Here is an 18068-nt window from a genome sequence, read left to right on the forward strand (position 1 = left end):
TTAGAGGGTCAATCAGCCAAGAAGACTTTACAATTATTAACATCTATGCACCCAATGAGGGACCATCTAAATACATCAAGCACCTACTGAAAGAATTTCAAAAATACATCTATAGTAATACAATAATAGTGGGAGACTTCAATACCCCATTCTCACACTTAGACAGATCAACAAAGCAGAGAATCAACAAAGATACAAGAGAATTGAATGAAGAGATTGACAGACTAGACCTCTTGGACATTTTCAGAGTCATTCACCCAAAAAAACTGGAATATACTTTTTTTTTCAAATCCACATAACACATACTCAAGGATAGACCACATGTTAGGCCACAAAGACAGCATCAGTAAATTCAAGAACATCGAAATCATCCCAAGTATCTTCTCAGACCACAGTGGAGTAAAACTAACATTTAACAACAAACAGAAAATTATTAAAAGTCACAGAATTTGGAAACTAAACAACATACTCCTTAAGAAAAAGCTGTGGTATATATACATAATGGAATACTATGCAGCTATCAAGATCAATGAACCCACCTTCTCTGACCCATCTTGGACAGAACTAGAAGGGATTATGTTAAGTGAGCTAAGTCAGAAAGATAAAGATGAGTATGGGATGATCCCACTCATCAACAGAAGTTGAGTAAGAAGATCTGAAAGGGAAACTAAAAGCAGGACCTGACCAAATTGTAAGTAGGAGTACACACCTCTTTTTGGTTGGGTGTTATGGAGTCCTTGGGGTATAAGTCCAGGAAAGGAATTAATGGATCACATGGAAGGTCCATGTCTAGCCTTCTGAGAGTTTTCCAGACTGCTCTCCACAGAGGATGGACCAATTTACATTCCCACCAGCAATGTAAAAGGGTTCCCCTGTTCCCACAGCCTCTCCAGCATTTGTTGCTGCGGTCCTGTTTGATGTATGCCATTCTTATAGGAGTGAGGTAGTATCTTAGTGTTGTCTTAATTTGCATTTCTCTGACAATCAGTGACCTAGAGCAGTTTTTCATATGTTTGTTAGCCTTTTGGATCTCCTCTGAGGTGAATGTTTTGTTCATATCCTCTGCCCATTTTTGGATGGGGTCATTTGCTTTTTTGGTGCTAAGTTTGCTGAGCTCTTTATATATTTTGTTGATTAGTTTCTTGTCTGATGTATGGCATGTGAAGATCTTCTCCCATTCTGTGAGGGGTCTTTTTGTTTGTGTGATAGTTTCTTTGGATGTACAGAAGCTTTTTAATTTGATGTAGTCCCATTGGTTTGTTTCTGCTTTAGTCTTCCTTGCTATTGGGTTTGAGTCATCAAAGATGTCCTTGAGGTGTATGTGGGAAACTGTTTTACCAATGTTTTCCTCTAAGTATTTGATTGTTTCTGGTCTAACATCCAGGTTTTGATCCATTTGGAGTTGATTTTTGTTTCTGGTGAGATAAAGTGGTTCAATTTCATTCTTCTGCATGTTACAACCCACTTTTCCCAGCACCATTTATTGAAGAGAGCCTCCTTTTTCCATTTAATGCTTTGGGCCCCCTTATCAAAGATTAGATGTCCATAGCTGTGGGGATTTATTTCTGGGCTTTCAATTCTGTTCCACTGCTCTGTGTGCCTATTTTTGTTCCAGTACCATGCTGTTTTGATGATGATGGCTTTATAATATAGTTTAAGGTCTGGGAGTGTGATGTCTCCATTTCTGTTTCTTTTCCTCAAGATGGTTTTGGCAATTCTAGGTGTTTTCAGGTTTTAGATAAATGATTGTAGTTTTTGTTCTACTCTCTTAGAGAAGCTTGGTGGAACTTTGATGGGTATTGCTTTAAATTTGTATATGGCTCTGGGGAGAATATTCATTTTGATGATACTTATTCTTCCAATCCATGAGCATGGGATATCTTTCCATTTCTTGGTATCAGTTTCTATTTCCTTGAGTAGCGACTCATAGTTTTCAGTGTACAAGTCTTTCTCTTCTTTGGTCAGGTATATTACTAGGTATTTGATTGATTTTGCTGAAACAGTAAATGGGAGTGATTTCTGGATGTCTTCTTCTTCAGATTTACTGTTTGCATAAAGAAATGCCACTGATTTTTGTACGTTGGTTTTGTAGCCTGATACCTTGCTATATTGCCTAATAACTTCCAGTAATTTTATTCTGGATTCTTTAGGTTTTCTATGTATACTATCATATCATCTGCAAATAGTGAGAGCTTGACTTCTTCCCTTCCAATCTGTATTCCTTTGATTTCTTTCTCTTGCCTGATTGCTATGGCAAGAACTTCCAATACTATGTTGAAGAGTAATGGTGACAGTGGACAGCCCTATCTAGTCCCCGATTTGAGGGGGAATGATTTCAGCTTCTGTCCATTGAGTATGATGTTGGCTGTAGGTTTGCTATATATAGACTCCACTATCTTGAGGAATTTCCCATATATTCCCATTTTTTGTAGAGTTTTGAGCATGAATGGGTGTTGCATTTTGTCAAAGGCTTTCTCTGCATCTATTGAGATAATCATGTGGTTTTTGCCTTTGCTTTTATTGATGTGGTGAATGACATTGATTGACTTATGGATGTTGAACCAGCCTTCCATTCCTGGGATGAATCCCACTTGGTCGTGATGAAGAATCTTTGTGATATGTTGCTGTATCCGGTTGGCCAAGATCTTGTTTAATATTTTGGAATCTATGTTCATCAGAGATATTTGTTTGTAGTTTTCCTTTTTTGTTGTGTCCCTATCAGCTTTTGGTATCAGGGTGATGTTGGCTTCATAGAAGGTGGAAGGTAGTATTCCTGTTTCTTCAATCTTATGGAAAAGGTTAAGAAGTATGGGTACTAACTGTTTCCTGAAAGTATTGTAGAATTCATTTGTGAAGCCATCTGGTCCAGGACATTTGTTGTTGGGGAGATTCTTAATAACGGTTTCAATTTCTTTGTCTGTGATTGGTGCATTTAGATTTTGTAGTTCTTCTTGGTTCAGTTTTGTAAGGGCATATGCTTCTAGAAATTGATCCATTTCTTCCAGATTCTCTAGCTTGGTGGCATATAGTTCTTTATAGAAGTTTCTCAGGATTCTCTGGATTTCTGTGGTGTCAGTTGTCATATCTCCTCTATCGTTTACAATTCTATTAATTTGAGTCTTCTGTCTTTTTTGTTTGGTGAGTCTGGCTAGGGGTTTGTCAATTTTGTTTAATCATTCAAAGAACCAACATTTGGCTTCATTGATCTTTTGTATGGTTCTTTTATTTTTGATGTTGTTTATTTCTGGTCTAAGTTTAGTGATTTCTGTCCTTCCGGTTGCTTTAGGGCTCCTTTGTTCCTCTTCCTCTAAGTCCTTGAGGTGTGCAGAAGGTCGTTCATTTGAGCTTCTTCTTGGTGTTTAATATGTGATTGTATGGCTATAAGTTTCCCTCTCAGTACTGTTTTAGCTGTGTCCCAAATATTTTGATAGGTTGTGTCTTCATTTTCATGTGTTTCCAGGAACATTTGAATTTCCTGCTTGAGTGAATCTCTGACCCAGTGGTTCTTAAAGAGTATGTTGTTTAGTTTCCAAATTCTGTGACTTTTAATAATTTTCTGTTTGTTGTTAAATGTTAGTTTTACTCCACTGTGGTCTGAGAAGATACTTGGGATGATTTCGATGTTCTTGAATTTACTGATGCTGTCCTTGTGGCCTAACCTGTGGTCTATCCTTGAGTATGTGTTATGTGGATTTGAAAAGAAGGTGTATTCCAGTTTTTTTGGGGTGAAGAACTCTGAAAATGTCCAAGAGGTCTAGTCTGTCACTCTGAAAATGTCCAAGAGGTCTAATCTGTCAATCTCTTCTTTTAATTCTCTTGTATCTTTGTTGATTCTCTGCTTTGTTGATCTTTCTAAGTGTGAGAGTGGGGTATTGAAGTCTCCCACTTCTTCTTCTAGCGTTTGTCCTTCTTCTGTAGCCAGTCAACAGCGTCAGGTTGAAAGCTGTCAGGAGCTGCTTGTTTCTGGCTTTGAAAGTGACTGGGATCCATGTGGATTCAGTCAGCTAGGAAGGATCATCCGTTTCCCCAATGAATGGGTACTCACGGGATGTACCACGAGAAGGTCGATCCAATGTTGCATTACTATTGATGTATTTTTGAAGTTCTTTCAGTAGGTGCTTGATGTATTTAGATGGTCCCTCATTGGGTGCATAGATATTAATAATTGTAAAACCTTCTTGGCTGATTGATCCTCTAATAATTATGTAATGTCCTTGCCTTTTATTACTTTATTTAATTTAAAATCTATCGTGTCTGAGATGAGAATGGCTGTTCCTGCCTTTTTTTGTGGTATGTTACCCTGTATGATAGTTTTCCATCCTTTCACTTTAAGTCTGTGTTTATCTTGATGTGACAGATGGGATTCTTGCAAGCAGCATATGGTTGGGTTATGTTTTCTGATCCATCCCCCCACTCTGTGCCTTTTGATGGGTGAGTTTAAGCCATTGACATTTATTGATATTATGGATTTAATGTATTGTAGTGTCATTGTTCAAAAAAAATTTTTTTTTGCTCTGATATATTGCAAGTATTATAGTGATGTTTTTGTTGATAAGAGGTCTTTTAGAACCTCTTTCAGGGCCGGTTTGGTGATGGTTGCCTCCTTTAACTGTTGTTTGTCTAAGAAGGTTTTGATCCCTCCATCTAGTTTGAATGAAAGTCTAGCAGGATATATTATCCTTGGTTGAAACCCTTTTTCATTCAGGTCTCTATAGACATCTTGCCATTCTCTTCTGGCTTTTAGAGTTTGAGTGGAGAAGTCTGCAGATAATCTTATGGGTTTTCCCCTGTATGTGACTTTTTGTTTTCTCTTGCAGTCTTTAGGATCCTTTCTTTATCCTTATTCCTTCTCATTGTAGCCACTGTTTAGAATCAGTGTGTAGTTATTGTGTTAAACAGTGTACTATGAGTATAGGGATACTGGCATGTTGACTTGACAAGGACTTGAACCCAGTTTGGTTGTATCTTTTGTTGTGTCTATCTCTTAACCTATTGTCCTGGGGCTTATGCTCCTCAGCCCCTATTGCCATGTTCTCTGTGTTCCAGGACTTGATGGTGCTCCTACCTCCCAGCCTTTCCTACCAGCAATTTTAAGCCTCATTAAAAGAGAGTAGTTGGTGACCTTGTTACAGTAACAATCCCATCATTCAGAAACAGTTTTATTTAAAAAATAGTATAGGAGCACTACTCAGCATATCTTTGGTGGTGTTGGGGGCAAAACCAAAGATCTTTCACATGTAAGGACTGTACATTACCACTGCACTGGCTCCCCATGCCCAATAGTTAATTTTAACTCAATGGATCCAACTTCTTCAGGTACTGCTTTCAGTTCTGTTCATTAATGTTGAGAGTCCACATGACCATCTGTTTTTCACTTATAGTAGCTTTTAGCAAATTGCAGGAGACATGCAACAACATTCTTTTCTTAACTTAAATGTTCTTAGAGTGTTTAAATTGTATACTTAGTAGGTTTGATGAAGTGAAAGCAACTTGTGATGTTTTCAGTTTAGGATGGGTTTATTAGGATATAACCCCATTGTAAGTCCAGGAGGTCTCTAAAGGACCCCCTTCCTGTCATTGCTCTTGATCACAGCATACCACATAGTTCCAAGCATTCATTCAAATTTGTAATTATTGCAGCAAGTGCTGGAGAGGTTGTGGGGAGAAAGGAATCCTCCTACACTGCTGTTGGGAATGTCGATTAGTCCAACTTCTGTGAAGCGCATTCTGGAGAACACTCAGAAGGTTAGAAATGGACCTACCCTATGACCCTACAATTCCTCTCTGGGAATATATCCTAAGGAACCCAAACAACAATAGTGGTCCGGGAGGTGGCGCAATGGATAAATCACTGGATTCTCAAGCATGAGGTCCCGAGTTCAATCCCTGGCAGCACATATACCAGAGCGATATCTAGTTCTTTCTTTCTCTCCTCCTGTCTTTCTCATTAATAAATAAATAAAATATTTTTTTTAAAAAAGAAAGTTCATGTTTTAACTACTAAATCTTCACTCCACTGAGGAGGAAGTAGGTAACAAAAGTGTCATAGGGGAAGGTTAGCATTGAAAGAACTAACACTGGATTCCAAATACTTTTCAGGATTATTCCCATTGAACTTCAAAATCGAAACAGTGTGATTCAAAAGATTTCTGACAGTAAGTTGTCAAAGGTCATACAGATAGTCAATGACAGAGATAGGATTCAAACTCAAGTCTGTTTGCTTACAGTCTATGTATCTCCACTGTTTTGTGCCAACTAATGGCTAATAAAAGTAAATAAGAATCAGCACTCCAGATCCCTGTCTGGAAACCTCATGCTTTCTATAATTCTGCTTTAGTGGAAATGTAGCTTTTCTGGTGGACACGCTGGCTTCTCTTTGTTTCTATCTTTAGTGACAGTGATTGTGTCACACTTCATGATAGGACCTGACCTTGGTTAGATAATTACAGCAAACTGCTCAGTTATCTAAAATTCTTCCTTTGTAAAATAAGGATACTAATATTCATTTTTTTCTGGCTTCATCAGGCTACTGCAAAGATCTAATAACATTATGCTATTCAAAAGAGATTTGAATACTACAAGAGTCTCTGAAGGAAATATGGAACAGTGTGATGACTGAAAACAAGTTCAGGGGAACCAAGGGCAAAAACTTGGCACAGCCTAATGCAATGACAGTTGTGAGTGATTTCTATGCAGGTGTGTCTTTGACTTCTGTCTCAAAGTCATGATTTTCAGGTCAATTTCTTTCCCATTGACTTTATATTCTGGAGATGCTTAGAAAGGAAAAAATGCCAGAAAGTCTTTTGTTGGTGGGAATGGTGTTGATGTACACTCTTATTAACTTGTAGTCTCATAAATCACTATTCAGTTAATATGAAAGGGAAAAAACTGATTGAATATCTCAAACCTTTTAATGCACAGACCATAGGGTGATACAGAAAAGAAAGAAAGAAAAAAAAATCAATTTTCCCACCCATCTACTTATTACATAATAAGCATCCCAGTTATTAGAAACACAACATAGTGCCCCAAGTAGTGAACCACCCCCAGCATAGTTCTGATGGAGAGATAGGTTTCTCTTTCTGTGTGTGTGTGTGTGTGTGTGTGTTTGATATTTTACTGAGCATTCAGAGAACTCACAACAATAAATACTTTACCCATACTTTGCTGCTTTATCTTTACAGAAATTTAGTAATGAATAAAGAGCATGTCTTCCTATTTTTTTTCTTTTTTTATATATATTTAATTAAATTATTAATTAATTAATTAATTTATTTATTCCCTTTTGTTGCCCTTGTTGTTTTTTTTTTTTTGTTGTAGTTATTGTTGTTGTTGTAGTTGTTGGATAGGACAGAGAGAAATGGAGAGAGGAGGGGAAGACAGAGAGGAGGAGAGAAAGATAGACACCTGCAGACCTGCTTCACTGCCTGTGAAGCAACTCCCCTGCAGGTGGGGAGCCGGGATTCTAACCGGGATCCTTATGCCGGTCCTTGTGCTTTGCGCCACCTGCGCTTAACCCGCTGCGCTACAGCCCAACTCCCATGTCTTCCTATTTTATAGCTAAAGAAATTAAGACTTGGAAAAGTTAACATCTGGACTAAAGTTTAATGACTAGAAAGAATGGAGACAAAATTCATTCTCAGTTATAACTCCAGAACCTTTATTAATGTACCAAATTATATGTGTATAATTTCTTCAAATTTTTCCTCCTTTCTGGTGGCTCTTTTAACATTTGCTGATGTTATCAATCATCAAAACATGGAACTACCCTATGACTCTACAATTCTCCTGGGGATATTTCCTTTAGGTTCCTGATTATTAAACAATTTGTTCTTCTTTATGTCTTAATACTTTTCAGCCACCAAGTTGCTGATGATACCATGATGCCAACCTGACTTCCCTTGGCAGATGTACCCTCGAACTCCACCTCCCCAGAGCCCTGCCTCACTAGGGAAAGAAAGAAAGAGAGAGAGAGAGAGAGAGAAAGGAAAAGAAAGAAAGAGAGAGAGAGAGAGGTAGATAGGTAGGTAGGTAGATAGATAGATAGATAGATAGATAGATAGATAGATAGATAGATAGATAGATAGATAAAGGGCTAGGAGTATGAATCCACCTGCCAATGTCCATGTCCAGCAGAGAAGCAATTACAGAAGCTAGACTTCCACTTTCTGCACTCCATAATGATCCTGGGTCCATGATCACAGAGGGAGAAAGAATAGGAAAAGTTCCACTGGAGGGGTGGGATATGGAACTCAAGTGGTGGGACTTGCATAGAATTAGAACCCTCTTATCCTACAATCTTGTTGATCGTTATTAGATCACTAATAAAAATAAATAAAAATAAAAAAGAAATAAAGAAATTTATCTCTATATAATATCCTTAGTAACTAGTTTTTCAGATTCATTTCTAGCCTTTGGTGATGGGTGTTATAATTCTTATATTAACTATGGATTTTAGCATTGCAGAGGTAAAAAAAAAAAAAAGCTTGAAGAAAACTTATTGATTTTGTATCATCTTCCAGGCCACTACACTTATCCACAATCCATTCTAAGCCTGACTTAGAATGAAAAACTTAAAGGTATTTTATCAATGCCATTATTATTATTATGTTCTTAGTCTCTTCCAGTTTTTACATTAACTTTTAAAAATATTCTAACTGTGATAAAGTATACTGAAGATAAGAATTGCCAGCTATTATCATTTAGTGTACAGTTGGATGACATTAATTCATTCAGGTAAGAATAGGGCAGATGAGATTTGGGGGTCTCCATTTTGGAAAAAGCTAGGAAGCCTATTTTAAGTATATTCCAAAGGGCCCATGACTTTTCTACTTTTTGCCTGAGCCTGACAGCTAACATGCAGGTGGGCTAAAGGTATTTCCTAAGGAACCAAAAACACTCATCCAAAAAGATTTGTGTATAACTATATTCATAGCAGCACAATTGTAATAGCCAACTCAGGTGGCCAACAACAGATGAGTGGCTGAATAAGTTGTGGTATATATACACGGCTATTAAAAATAGTGAATTCATCTTTTTCATCCCATCCTGGATGGAGCTTGAAGTAATTATCAGATAAGTTGGAAACAGAAGGGTGAATATGGGATGATCTCACTCATAGACAGAAGTTGAGAAATAAGAACAGAAGGTAAAATACAGAGCAGAATTTAGATTGGATGTGGTGTATTGCACCAAAGTAAAAGACTGTGGGGTGGGGTGGGCGGTGGGGGGTTCAGGTCCTGGAACTAGATGGTGGAAGAAGATTGAGTGGGAGTTGAATTGCTATATGGAAAACTGAGAAATGTTACACATGTACAAACTACTATATTTTACTTTTGACTATAAGCCATTAATCCCCCAATAAAAAAAAGTATCCCTTCCAGTGGTGGTGGAGGCTGCTGCTATTGCTTTTTCTATCCCCACTTACCCTCCTCCTTCTTATTTTTTCCTTTTTCATTTCTGGAGCTTTGCCACTTAGGGCTGACTTTTTTCAGATACAAACAGAGAGGCCTACACAGAGAGGGGAAAGCTTCCTCCAGTGCAATGGGGGACTGGGCTTGAACCTAGATCATGTGCATAACAAAGTAAATACACTATCCAGGAGAGCTATTTTCCTGAATCCTGCCAATATTCTTACTTTGTATCTTACATACGCTGACATAGAACCCTCTAGCTTGGTTTAGCTTTGGTTGAGGTTCTCTTAGGCTCATGGAATTTCAGGAGAAATCAAGTCTAGCCTCCCCGTCCTTCCCCCATGAGAAAGCTGAGCCTCATGAGGAGACTCTCCAGAATAACCACATTCTTTTCTCTTTTCATTTTCTTTGTCCATAACTGAGAGTTTTTCTTTCTGTAAAATCTGGTGCTTTTCAATTTCTTTGCTCCACACACTCACAACTCTTCATTTTGTTGTGTATGGTCTTTTCTTCTCTAAAAACAAAACAAAACAAACAGCAACAACGAAACATAGACATCAAATTGTAGAAATGATAGCCATCTAGGGCAGGCTCAAGAATATATTTAGGGGCTGTTAAGAAATGATATTGGAGGAGTTGAGCAGTAGTGCAACAGGTTAAGCACACATGGCGCAAAGCGCAAGGACCGGTATAAGGATCCCGGTTCGGGCCCGGCTCCCCACCTGTAGGGGAGTCACTTCACAGGTGGTGAAGCACGTCTGCAGGTGTCTATCTTTATCTCTCCCTCTCTGTCTTCCCCTCCTCTCTCTATTTCTCTCTGTCCTATTTAACAATGACATCATCAACAACAACAATAATAACTACAACAATAATGGAAAACAAGGGGAACAAAAAGGGAAAATAAATAAATATAAAAAAATTTAAAAAATTAAAAAAAAAGAAATAATATTAGCTAGCCTGTAATGGAACAAAGAAGCCAAAGGTGATGAAGCCACAGTTAGGGATAAGTGATGTCTGAAAAGTAGTATTAGAGAGGCTTTTTAAAAAAATTTTTTTTTTAATTTAAGAAAATTAACAAAACCATAGGGTAGGAGGGGTACAATTCCACACAATTCCCACCACCCAATCTCCATTTCCCACCCCCTGCCCTGATAGCTTTCCCATTATCTATCCCTCTGGGAGCATGGGCCCACAGTCATTGTGGGTTGCAGAAGGTAGAAGGTCTGGCTTCTGTAATTGCTGGATATACACCAGTTTCTGTGAGTGAGAGCATATGTTCACATGTATCCGTAAACTACTGCAAAATATATACCTGAAAGCAGAAGTACACTAGAGTTTGCAGTGAGTACTCCCCTAACACTTCCTCTCCACTATTCCAAGCTTTGGGTCCATGATTGCTCAACAATTTGTTTGGCTTCGTATGTTAACTCTCTTTTCAGTCACCAGGCTCCAGATGTCATCAGGATGCCGGCCAGGCTTCCCTAGACTGAAGACCCCACCAATGTGTCCTGGAGCTCAGCTTCCCCAGAGACCCACCCTACTAGGGAAAGAGAGAGGCAGACTGGGAGTATGGACCGACCAGTCAATGCCCATGTTTGTTTTATCAGAGCACAGCTCAGCTCTGGCTTATGGTGGTGCAGTGGACTGAGCCTGGGACTTTGAAGCCTCAGGAATGAAAGTCTCTTTGCATAACCATTATTCTACCTAGCCCTGCCCTATCAGCATATTGGTGACTTGAAAAGTCCAAAATTTCCAGGCTGAGATCACATAGAACTTTCTTTTTGCCTATAATATTCCTTGTTTTATTGGCTATGGTTCTATGACAGCAGAAAATTCACCATCAATGTTATGAAATAAGGGGGTGCATCACAGGAATTCCACCTTTCATGGTGCAGAAAGTGATAAAGAAGTTTATGTTGTCCTAGGTCAGCAAGCCTAGCAGTCATGAGGAGAGAATGGCTGTGAGGCAATTTAGAATCTGCAAGTATAAACTGGAATTCATGCATATTAATGCTTCTCTGTTGGACATGGACATTGGCAGGTGGATTCATACTCCTAGCCCTTTATCTATCTATCTATCTATCTATCTATCTATCTATCTATCTATCTATCTGACAGTCTTATCCAATTAAATGGAAAAAATGGCTGCCAGGAGCAGTAGATTCATAGTACATCTATACAATTTAGTCCTTAATTGAGTCCTGATTATATGAAATTGTCCTATTTTCAGACTTGATGGTAACTCCTTCAATTCAGAACTGTACTTTATAGTTTTAATTTCCTAGTAGTATCCAGATGAGTAATAGGAAACAAGCCTTCAATGAACAGCAGACTGAAGGGTTCCTATCCATGCCTGTCATCTCTACCAACTTTATGTTTTTATAATGGACACTCTATCTGCCCTGATCCAACTTTCTGGTCCTATCCTAATTCTGACACCATCTTCCCAACAATACCTTTGGTCCATCTGTATGTTAGCTATCAGGCTTAGGCAAAAACTAGTAAAGTCATGGGATCCTTGGAATATACCTAAAACAGATTTCCTAGCCTTTTCCAAAATGGAGACCCCCAAAGCTCATCTGCTATATTCTTACCTTTTTAGTTTCCTGATTGTTAAAGAATTTATTCTTCTTTATATCTAATGCTTTTCAGCCACCAAGTTGCTGATGATACCATGATGCCAACCTGACCTCCCTGGGTAGATGTACCCTTGAACCCCACCTCCCCAGAGCCCTATACCACTAGGGAAAGAAAGAAAGAGAGAAAGGAAGGAAGAAAGAAAGAAAGATAAAGGGATAGGAGTATGAATCCACCTGACAATGTCCATGTCCAGCAGAGAAGCAATTACAGTAGCCAGACCTTCCACTTTCTTTACACTTGCACTTTACAATGATCCTGGGTCCATGCTCACAGAGGGAGAAAGAATAGGAAAGTTTCCACTGGAGGGGGTGGGATATGGAACTCGGGTGGTGAGACTTGCATAGAATTAGAACCCTCTTATCCTACAATGCTGGGGTTCATGTGGAGTGGCTCCAACCAGGGGGTAAGCCTCCAACCCTCCCTCACTGGATCAAGAGACTGCGTGAATCAGAAAGAGGCATTGGGGAATATTCTGGTATGAACATTCATTTATTTGGAGAAGGGTACAGGTCTTTATACTGAGTTAAACAAAGAACATTTTTCACATATGTCAGAAATTACAGGTTTCTTAAAGGTCAGCTTGCCCCTACGGTAGGGGGCTGGTATGACAAGAATTGATGAGATACATAAAGGTCAAAATGATTAGTCTCCATGATGCAGGCAAGTTAATTATCCAAAGGTATTTGAGAGAATCATAGGGGTTAAACCAGTAAGGTGAAGTAGAAAAGAAGAAAAACAAAGATTGATGTAAATCACAGTTATCAAAGAGCACAAGAAAATAGAATATGGGGTCTTATTACCTGGTGTTGGAGAGGTGTATGATAGAGTGTGTTCTCCTTTATGATCAAAAGGTGAAGTGGATGTGTGAACTTTGAGTGAACCCTAAAGCAGGCAACCATTTGGCCTGCTGCTAGCAGGGGAAACTAAGTGTGAGAAGCCTGCAGGCTTTCTGTGAGCTTGAGAGACTAACAGGGAGAAACTAAGTCTGGGAAACTTTTCTCTCTTGGCTCATCTCTATAAGGAGAGAGGCTAACAAGAGGGGTGTCTTTCCAGACCTCTATCCAAGGATGGGAGAGCTCCCCTAAACTCTACCAAGCTTTCACATAGTCCCACACTACAATTTTGTTGATGATTATTAAATCACTAATAAAAAGTAAAGAAAAAAGAAATAAAGAAAAAAAATTCATCTCTATATAATGTCCTTAGCAACTAGTTATTCAGATTCATTTCTAGCCTTTGGTGACAGGTGTTATAATTCTTTTAGTAACTATGGATTTTAGCATTGCAGAGGTTAAAAAAAAAAGCTTGAAGAAAACTTACTGATTTTGTATCATCTTCCAGGCCACTGGACTTATTCACAATCTATTCTAAGCCTGACTTAGAATGAAAAACTTTTTAAATTATATTTATTCCCTTTTGTTGCCCTTGTTGTTTTGTTGTTGTTGGATAGGACAGAGAGAAATGGAGAGGGGAGGGGAAGACAGAGAGGGGGAGAGAAAGATAGACACCTGCAGACCTGCTTCACCACTTGTGAAATGACTCCCCTGCAGGTGGAGAGCTGGGGGCTCTAACTAGGATCCTTCTGCTGGTCCTTGCACTTTGCTCCACGTGTGCTTAAGCCGCTGTGCAGTGCCATTATTATTATAATGTTCTTAGTCTCTTCCATTTTTTACATTCACTTTTTAAAATATTCTAACTGTGATAAAGTATATTGAAGATAAAAATTGCCAGCTTGTTGGTATGCTTCTAAAATCCCTTCTGTTTCATTGGCTTAATCCCCCCTTCTTAACACTGTATTCTATTTACATAAACCACTGTTAACTAAGCACTACCCTGCCTCCAGGGCATTGGTTTAATCCCACTGGTTCATATTCTCTTTTTGCTCCGCCCCCTCTCCTTGTCACACCCTGATTTTCACCAATCTCTTTTCTTTCCACCCTATCTACGTCACATCCTGTTTCCACCCTACTTGGTGAGTATATATAAGGTCAGGATTGTGATTAGAAATGGCTTAGATTGCACTGCCTTCCACATGAATAAAGAGATACTGTGTACAGCTCAGCCTTGAGTCACTGGTCATCTGTCTCCCACCTGGAAGCTAGCCCGGCACCAGCTATTATCATTTTGTGTACAGTTGAGTGACATTAATTCATTCACATTATTCTGGTATCATCATCACCACCTACCCACATAATGATTTTCATCTTGCAAGATCAAAGTGTGTTTTTATTAAACACTCACTTTCCATTTGTTCCTTCCCATAACTCCTCACAACCATCATTCTACCTTCTGCCTCTGTGAGTTTGACAAGTACCTCAAAAAAGCAGGAAAGTACAGTATTTGGTTTCTTTGTGGCTGACTTATTTCACTTGGATAATATGTCAAGTTTCCTCCAAATTGCAGCATTTATCAGTTTTCTTAAACTACCTTCATTATCAAGACTGAATTGTATTTCATTTTATGTTTACCTCATTTTGCTATTGTTTACAGTATTTTTGCTGTTGTTTACAGTATTTTTCTACCCTTTAATAAGCCATATGATTAGGGAGTTGAGGGAAATTTATAATCTAATTTTGTGCAGAAGTCTTGATTAATTTTAATCTTCTTAAGTGTGTAGAGAAAATGCAAGGTTTAATATAATATGAAGATCTGTAGTTACCTAAATTTAACCTAATGGAATGAAACTCTATCAAAGAGAAATTCTCCAGGAGTTGTGACTGTAAATAAACTAAAAAAGCAAATGACAAAAAACCAAAATTCAAGAGAGTTTTGCCTTTACAGGTGTCTGCTTTGCAGTATGCATGAGCCATGCTCAAATTTGGCCCTTTCTGACTGGGCAGGAGCTTTGTTGTTGTGCCATCTTTCTCTCTTTGTCTCCTGTCATGAAAAAAGCTGGCCTGGAGTATTGAAACCCTAGCGGTGACAAGAAAACAAAACAAAACAGATCATGGCAAGTAGGGGTTTATAGAACTCTTAAAATTAAGATATTTAAATTAATATTTCACAACAAAATTTGCAAGCACAATCAGCATTTCTCTGGAAGGTATGCACTATTGGCATAGACACTTTCTCACTGTGGTTTGGGTTAGCGACTTGATGATGACTTCTACTCGCTAAGGGCTCACTGTACACCAGACCCACTGCCAAGTGTCTTACATGCTCTCTCATTCCCTAGATGGTGGTGCCACTATTATCCTCATCTTGCAGAAGACATGACCAAGACACAGATGACCTACCACAGCCATATAGTGAGTATGTACTAGAATTGTGAATAATTATAGGTGGCCTAATTCCAGAGTCTTGGCTTTCTCATAAGCACAGTGGGATAATGTATAAACTGGAGATAAAAATGCTAAAATGTTATTAAGTGTGCCTGGCATTTAATGGATCCTTTGTAGATGGTGCTTTGAAGAAAACATTCCTACTTCTTTCAAGCCTTTTGTGCCTTGTTTCTTTTGGCTTCTTAGAAATTCCTTAAGAAGACTTATTATTTCTGCCTAATTTAACTTCTCAAGCCATTTGGCAGGAGAGATCATTTTGTTGGCAAAGTAGTTCTCAGTCACTTCTCCTATGCTCTTTCTTACTGCAGTGTTTCTAAGTATATAGGTAGTGTGTTCTGTGAGGTGTGTATATAATGTACGTATGAGGTACCTATAGCCTGTATGTGTAATGTGTGTACAGACACTTTGGTGTATATGAGAATGTGTGCATAGTGAGGGTGTCTATAGCGGGTGATGGGGCAGGCAGGGGGTGGAACTGCCGTTTTATTATTACTGTTTGTTTGCTTTTGTAATAGCCAGGGACTTCAGTGCTCCAGGATGACTTTTTTTTTCAGATAGAGTCTCTCTGTCTCTCTCTCTCTCTCTCTCACACACACACACACACACACACACACACACACAACACTGAAGCTTCTTTCAGTGTAACACAGGAGCCTGTGTAACTTCTGAGTCCCTGTTGGTCTGAGCTCTCAGTTCATGGTCACAACTGGGAACATTTTAGGCTGCATTCGTTTCAGGACCAGGGTAGGAAGACTCAACCGCTCCTCAGAGAGTGGGGCATTCCCTACCATTGCTACTTTAGAAGAAGGACAAGTTGCTGGAGTGGCCCACGAGAGGGTTTATGCTGACATTCCTGATGGAAGTGATAAGTGATGGTGGAGAGAAGGATTTATTAGAGTCTAGGCCCATCATATCTGTGTGGGAATTTGAGGATTCCCTGACTAGAGCCCCAGATGATGTGGTCATACGGTATTGACCAAAAAAGACATTATTAAGTGAGTCAGTCTCTTGGCCTTCCTTATCCAGCTTTTGTAGTCTTTTTCTTTTTTCTAATGACCTTAGATTTTCTGTCAGTTGTTAACTCTTGAGCATTACTTATTGTATCAAGCCAGTATTAGGTTTGTGGGGTCTACCTTATATGGGCCTTTCCACTAGATTGCCAAGTATATTTGGTCTAATTGGTTAGAGAATTTATGATGCCTTCTTTAAGCTATTTAACTGACACCCCAGGATTATTAGGTCTAAGTGTAACCATGAAATTTTATAATTAGAATTTTATAATTTTTTCTTGCTTATGAATACATGTACACCTGTGCGCAGTACCCTAAATCCTAGTCTGTATCTAGTATCTGTGACTTTGTTAGATAATGTGCAACCTGAAATCTGAAACTAGGTAGTCCCATGTGTTAGGAAAGATCTCTCCAGATTAGAGGAGTTGGAAGGTTGACATCTCAGTTTTGGCATCTCTGGTGACAATTTGCAGTAACAAGTTAGTAGAGGCATAACATGGCCTGGCAGGACTGGTAGCATTGATTTAGTTGAGGTCAACAGGGGCAGTATGATGGTAAGGGATCAGAGAGAAGAAACATCAAGAAATGTGGGCATTGTCCTAGAGGTTCCAGGACTAGGGGAAATAAAGATCTTAAAGAGAATGGGAAGGGTTCCTTATTGTCTTAGAAAGAGTTCAAAATAGCAATAGTTAATTCCTATTATAAAAAAGTTAGTTTGGGAGTTTGTTTTTCTATGAAAATCCAGTGAAAGCCTCATTCTAAATAAAAATGGGCACTGTTGCTTTTGGTGAAATAGATGTGGCTACATTGATACAAGTTAAGCTTCCACCACAGCATCTATTGCATTGGTGACAATGAGGCCAGCAACATGTTTATAAAAATTTAAAAAATAATAAAAAATAAAAATACTCCTAGCAAAATGTAGACATATAAATCAGTAGTTAATTAATATGAGAGGGGGAAATCAATTGTATGTCTCAAAATTTCTCAAAAGACAAACAGAATCTTTTTAATATATAGGCTGTGTATTTGATATGCGGACTCTCTCAAAAGCCTAGACCAAGTAGATTAGAAGCATCCAATAGCACAGCTATATACAAGATACTGGGTACTGTACAGCAAACCATAACAAAGGGACTTTTCAAAGTTAACCCAATTAACAAATAAAGTGATGATAATATTAACTATCGATTGTCTTTCTGAACCCTAAGACAGCAGGAACCTCACATCTTTACTATAGAGCCCCTACTTCCCCCAGCCCTGGAACCCTTGGATAGGGCCCACTTTCCTATATGCATCTCCCAATCCGAACCAAATAATATTGCATCCGCCGATCACAACCCTTCCAAAGCAACGATTGCCACCTCAATATGCTTCACCTCAGACTATATCCAGAGACTTCACGTGTGGAATGACAACCCTTCAGCTTCATTACTCGGGTGAGACCTTTCCTTTTATAGTACACTCTAATTTCATCCCAGGTAGTTCACTTTCTAACAAAGTCCCATAATCTAGATATACACCAGTTTCTGTGAGAGAGAGCTTATGTGCACACGTATCCATATAAACTACTGCAAAATATATACCTGAAAGCAGAAGTACACTAGAGTTTGCAGTGAGTACCTCCCTAACACTTCCTCTCCACTATTCCAAGCTTGGGATCCATGATTGCTCAACAAATTGTTTGGCCTCATATGTTAACTCTCTTTTCAATCACCAGGTTC

At 38.7% G+C, this 18068-nt stretch overlaps 1 non-coding gene across 1 annotated transcript; it reads left to right on the forward strand.

Moving 5' to 3' along the window:
• Positions 1-17093: 17093 nt before the first annotated feature.
• On the forward strand, positions 17094-17216 carry LOC132542909 (small nucleolar RNA SNORA1). Its single transcript, XR_009553879.1, has one exon. It is a non-coding gene; the product is annotated as a small nucleolar RNA SNORA1 (small nucleolar RNA).
• The last annotated feature ends 852 nt before the right edge of the window (positions 17217-18068 follow it).

This window comes from Erinaceus europaeus, chromosome 1, assembly GCF_950295315.1.
Source record: "Erinaceus europaeus chromosome 1, mEriEur2.1, whole genome shotgun sequence".
Taxonomy (NCBI): Eukaryota; Metazoa; Chordata; class Mammalia; order Eulipotyphla; family Erinaceidae; genus Erinaceus; species Erinaceus europaeus.